Genomic DNA, 5,532 nt, shown 5'->3' with positions numbered 1-5,532 from the left:
CCAAAAGGGTGCTGATGGGATCAATGAAGCTAGTGTTCGGAGAGGTGACACCATTGCTGTGACTGCTGGCTGTAAAGTGCATGTGAACTGTCGCAAAATGTACACAAACAGTATAGAAATTGATCTTCATTTAAAGAGGAAACAGAGTGGTGAATCCAGTACCACTAAAAGGAGTACTAGGGTTTCTGAAGGTCCGTTCAATAGCAAAACTGATTGCCTTTTCTGCGGCACTAGTGTTCAGGAAGGAAGTGCAGACTATAGTTATGTGAAAACTGATATCTTTGCAAAGAAAATATTGCTATGCTGTGATAACCGGCAAGATGAGTGGTCTTTCAAGGTCAAAGGTAGAATTGAATACTATCATAGGGATCTACACGCTGCAGACTGCGTGTATCATCAAGATTGTAGCAGCCATTTCAGGTGTGGCCGTCATATACCCCTGCAATTTCAGACAGATCCTGATCCAAACCGGAGGAAATCTGCAAGGCCAAAAGATGAAGACCAAGAACAAGCCTTCTCAAAGATGTGTGCATACCTTGCAGCGAATGATGAAGAACAGCTGACTGTTTCTGACCTTAGGTGTAAAATGAAAGAGTATTTGTCTAAGGCCGATTCCCTCCCCTATGGTAATCAATACCTAAAAAGACACCTGAAGGAACGGTATGGGAACTGCATATATATTGCAGAAGGAGAAGGTTTCGATGACATAGTGACAATGAGAGAGAAAACATCACACATCCGTATATTCAAATTTCTGATGGAGGGCACAGGACTTAAGGACATTCCAGAGGTAGTCTATGGTGGAAATGCCATAGCCCATATGATGACAGGTGTGGAAGTGTAACTCATTGATTGGGACTGGTAACGAAGCAGATAGACGATTTCGTAAATGAATGTCAGGAATGTGCACGAACGTGGTAATCTCTTGTTCACCTGGTCACAGCCCCAGGCTAGAGCACCCTCCTATTGAGGCAAATGTGACTCCCAGCAGGGGGGGAGCGAACCGGCTCCGTAAGGCTAGCGGGATGACTGAGTAACATTTCTGCGGAGAAGGGATTAAGATTTAGCGCATGGAGGATTAACTCGAGTGTGCCGATATAAACGAGGACAAACTTTGAGTCAAGAGCACTTGCCGGGAGAGTCTCTGACGGAAGGAATGAGTACGGGGCTGCGCAGAAACATCAGCCGAACCAGAAGGACCATGCGGATAGAGTTATCTGGTACATTGAGTTAACGGTAGTTATTAGTATTTGAAACAAGTGAACTAGTAGTTAATAAAGTCTTGATCTTTTGTAAACCTGTTTCCGGTCATTGGAGTCTTGAGTCCCAAACACACTTCCACGACACAGGCAAATCGGTTCAGAGAGCATTCCGTGGCCATCTTCTTGTAGACAAATGTCTTAACCGTATGATAGTGTCAGAGATGGCAGATGATAGTCCCGAATTTGCAGCAATGGTTGAAGAGTCTGAAGGGATGTATACTGCATTATTGAACGGTGAGATGACATTAGAAACTGTGTTCACCTCAGAGACCCTCGGTCGAATAAACGAAGAGCTGGAGAAAAGGAAGATGGAACTGGGTGCTAGGTCCAAGACAAGTCAATTGTGGTTGAATTACCAAAGCATGGTAAAAGTTGCTATGTCACTGATAAAGGCAGATCGAACAGGTTCTTGGCTGATGCACCTACGCGCCGTTTCTGACTGCATTCCGATATTCGCCACAGCTGGGCATTACAGTTACCTGAAATCAGCATACGTCTATGTCCAAGAGATGGGTCAGCTTGATATCAACCACCCAGACATGTTCAGAAAATTCGAAAAGGGTTTTCATGTTATCCGTCGCAGCAGCCAGTTATGGGCAGGCCTCAGTTCAGATCTTGTCATTGAGCAGACGTTGATGAGGTCGTTGAAGACCACTGGAGGTCTGACACGCGGAAGCGGCATGTCTGAAGAGCAGAGAGCCCTTTGGACCATGTCAAGCCCCATAACATCAGAGTACAATATCGCAATGCAGGAGTTCACAAACCTGTCATACACGACATCTGAACAGCACAAGGATTTGACGGAGTACTACGACTACTACCTGTTGACCGTGCCAACTTGAAGAATGTGACAATCCACATAACAAGTTTCTTCCAGAGGAGTCGGAGGATGACGATGAATAGCGACTAACTGTATAAGACAACAAATGCCTAATGGGCTGGTAAACCTGGCTTACTGGATTACCTGATTACTTTGTGCTTATTTAAGTAATTTTGATGATTTCCTGGGTGCCTTAAACCTAGGTATACACACTGAAAATATCTCTCTAGGTTGACTACTATTCGACAGAGCCATTTTAGTGGATCAGGATGTCACCTTGGGATGCCATTTGGACTTGTCAATAAATAATTAACTGATGGTAATTTTATTGATTCAATTGGATTCCCTGGGCCCTAAAACCGAGGGTTAGACACCAAAACCACCTTTCTAGGTTAAATAATAATTGAGATATGGCCATTTTAAGCTCCCGGCGGCCATCTTGGACGCCATCTTGAAAATGACCCCTTTCCGGAAGTCAGATGTTACTAGATTTTTAGTATGTTATTTAGCATGCCCAATGGTACCAGAATCCATTGAAAAACCTTTTGTATCCATTTTTGGGGGGTTAGGTGAGTTTTTTTCGTATATTGACCCTACTACAATAGTACTTTGTATGTATGATGAGTTCCCCCATTTTAGAAAAGCATAGGTATTGCAACAGATTAACCGAAAGTAATTCAAAGTAGTATAATAGTGAGAATTTGGTTACATATCCATTGCATGTAAAAACTGCATTGAGCCTGTGACCCGATAACATCACCAAACTCTTGGTATCTTCATTTGAAATGCTTTGCCAAGCCTTTACTGGAGCCATACTCAGTTGTTGTTTGTTTTGGGTGTTTCTGACTTTCGTCTCCTCTTCAGCAAGTGAAATGCACCATTGGGTTTAAATCAGGAGATTGACTTGGCCAGTCTGAAACCTTCCAGTTTTTTCCCCTGATGAACTCCTTGGTTGCATTGCCAGTGTGGTTTGGGGCATTGTCTTGCTGCATGATGAAGCACTACCCAATGAGTTTGGAGGCATTTTCTTGTACATAGGCAGACAAAATGTTTCTGTACATTTTTGCATTCATCTTGCTGCTGCCATCATGAGTTACATCATCAATAAAGATGAGTGAGCCAATTCCAGAGGCAGCCATGCAAGCCTAAGCAATGACACTACACCTTCAATAAAATGAAACACAAATGATTTAAAAGCAAATACGGCACGGACGAAAATAAATGTTGAGGTAAACTAAATTATATTTTGAGGTACCACCACGCAGTTACGAATACAACACAGAAGGAAGAAATAAATCAAAAATACAATCCCCCCTTGGCCAGCGCTTAGCTTTGCCTCACTGAACCCTTTTAGAAGGTTGGTGGCTGCTGAAGCTCGATGCCACACAGGCGGGAACTTTGCAAGATGGTGACAGCCGACGAAAAGGCCTGTGCGTCCAAGATGCCCAGAGCCGTGGGATGAGTCTTGAAGACGGCCCGCTCTCTTTTTGTGTCTCAACCAGTCTTAGCCTTAGTCTTAGCCAGTCGCCGACTGGGCATCCTCCGTCGTGCGAAGTCCTTCCTCGGCACACCTGAGCTCCTCACCACATACAAGGCTTTCATCCGCAGCTCAATGGAATACTGTTCTCCCCTATGGGCCGGTGCTCCTGCCTCACACCTAGCTCGGCTTCACGCTGTTGAAACCAAAGCTTTCAGAATTATTGGAATCTCCCGCGATGAAGCTATCTCTGAGGGCCTTTCACTCACTCACCGCAGGCAGGTAGGTGGTCTTTCTGTCTTCTACCGACTCCTCTCCGGCCTTGCACCCCCAGCTCTCTCTGTGCTCTGTCCCCCAAATATTCCTACAGGTCGCACAAGATCTGCCAGCAACCCTCTGATGGTTAAACTGCCGAAATCTCGGCTCTCTGCTCACCTTCACTCTTTCATTCCTCTTTTCTCCCGCCTCTGGAACAAACTCCCTCACTCCCTTCAATCCCACTCCTCCCTCCAGGTCTTTAAAACAGCTGTTCACCACCATCTCTTATCTTCCCCCATCCAAAACCTTGATCTTTTCTACCCCCGCTAATTCACCCCAGATCCACGTTGTTTGAAATTCCAACTTATTTCCTGGAAGTCCTGGCAGTGTCCATATGTTTTATACCTCTCCCACCGCCCCCTTCCCACGCCCCCCCCCCCCCCCCCCCAAAGCCCTCGCCCTCTCTCAGATCTCTCGATGTCTCCATGTCTCTCGGTCCCTGCTCTCAAATGTTGTGTTTGTGTCCTTCCCCCTCTCTCCCCATCTTGTCTACCGCTCCCTATGTTATATGTTTTATGTGTCGGTTTGTCTTTCTGTGTGATTAATGTTCGCTCTTTCACGAGCCTCGATCTTGTATACAAAAAAAAAAAAAAAAACGTTTCCCGGGAAGGACAGCGCGGCTAAACAGCGCCCACTCAGAGCCCAGCAGTCCAAGGCTCCTTGCGATCGTCGCACCATCCGCTCTCCTTCAGCACGCACCAAAGAAAAAATATGGCCAAGCCTTCTTGTTCCTAGCAAGCAGAGCTCACGCTCTTCTTCTTCAACTCGTGAGCCAATAGTCAAGCTTCTTGCTGGCCCTGTGCTCTCCCTCACCGGACCAATCGCGTCACTCGGGAGGCGTGGGCTGCCGGTCCTGTTCCCCACGCCCCTTGCACTGCACGGTCGCTCCACCTCCCCTGGGCGGGTCCTTTTTTCAATATCAGCTCCATGGGGGCAGACTGTTTGGCCGGCTCCTGCTTGGCTTGGCTGGTAGTTGTTAAAAATGTTAGGAAAGACTACAGAGGGTTTGACAAACAGGGGAAACTTGCCTTACACCCTAGAACTATTTAGCACGGCATCGGCATCATCTTCCGTATGATGCACATTTAAACAACCTCAAGCTACATTTTCCGTACTTATGTACACCGAAATGCTCCTTCACGTTACGCGGTCCATGCTATTTCTGATACAATTCTACCTTTCCTATGGTATTCTTTTACCTTCCCCCATAAACGTAACAATATATATTATATATATACATACATATGATAAGTATTTGTGCATATATTGTACATATGCGCACGCATGCACACCCACAACATTTCATGTGGCAAAACAAACCTCGGCAGCAAGAGAACAGAGCTGGGAGGCGCCTGGCCCATCTGCAACTCGTCCCCCATCTCCTGGTCCTGAAGTTGTAACAATGACAGAAATAATATCGGAAAAACAATGAGTGAAAATGCGAGAGCACCAAAGTAACAATGATGTGCAGTCATTTATTATAAAATCAACATTTTAAACTTGGGAGCAAATCCTTCATCCTCAAACTTTTCTATCATCTAATCAGAAATCGAGAACAATCCTGATGAGATTTTCAGCTAATGTGAAAACTTATATCCACTTTCATAAAATGAGTGAGCACCTGCCAGATAAAACATGTAATTAATTAATAAATA

At 45.3% G+C, this 5,532-nt stretch overlaps 1 protein-coding gene across 1 annotated transcript in view; it reads right to left on the bottom strand.

Annotated features, from left to right (window-relative positions):
* Positions 1-5,260, bottom strand: part of LOC144889228 (uncharacterized) — a gene marked incomplete at its 3' end in the record, with an annotated part of 78,677 nt that extends 73,417 nt beyond the window's left edge. The window contains exon 1 of the mRNA XM_078769268.1: positions 5,198-5,260. The remainder of the gene's footprint in view (positions 1-5,197) is intronic.
* Between the last annotated feature and the right edge of the window lie 272 nt (positions 5,261-5,532).

The sequence above is a fragment of the Myxine glutinosa genome, unplaced genomic scaffold, assembly GCF_964187855.1.
Source record: "Myxine glutinosa unplaced genomic scaffold, kmMyxGlut1.1 SCAFFOLD_1852, whole genome shotgun sequence".
NCBI classification, from domain to species: domain Eukaryota; kingdom Metazoa; phylum Chordata; class Myxini; order Myxiniformes; family Myxinidae; genus Myxine; species Myxine glutinosa.
The sequence above is the reverse complement of the archived record's forward strand: the minus strand, read 5'-3'. Positions and strand labels throughout refer to the sequence as shown.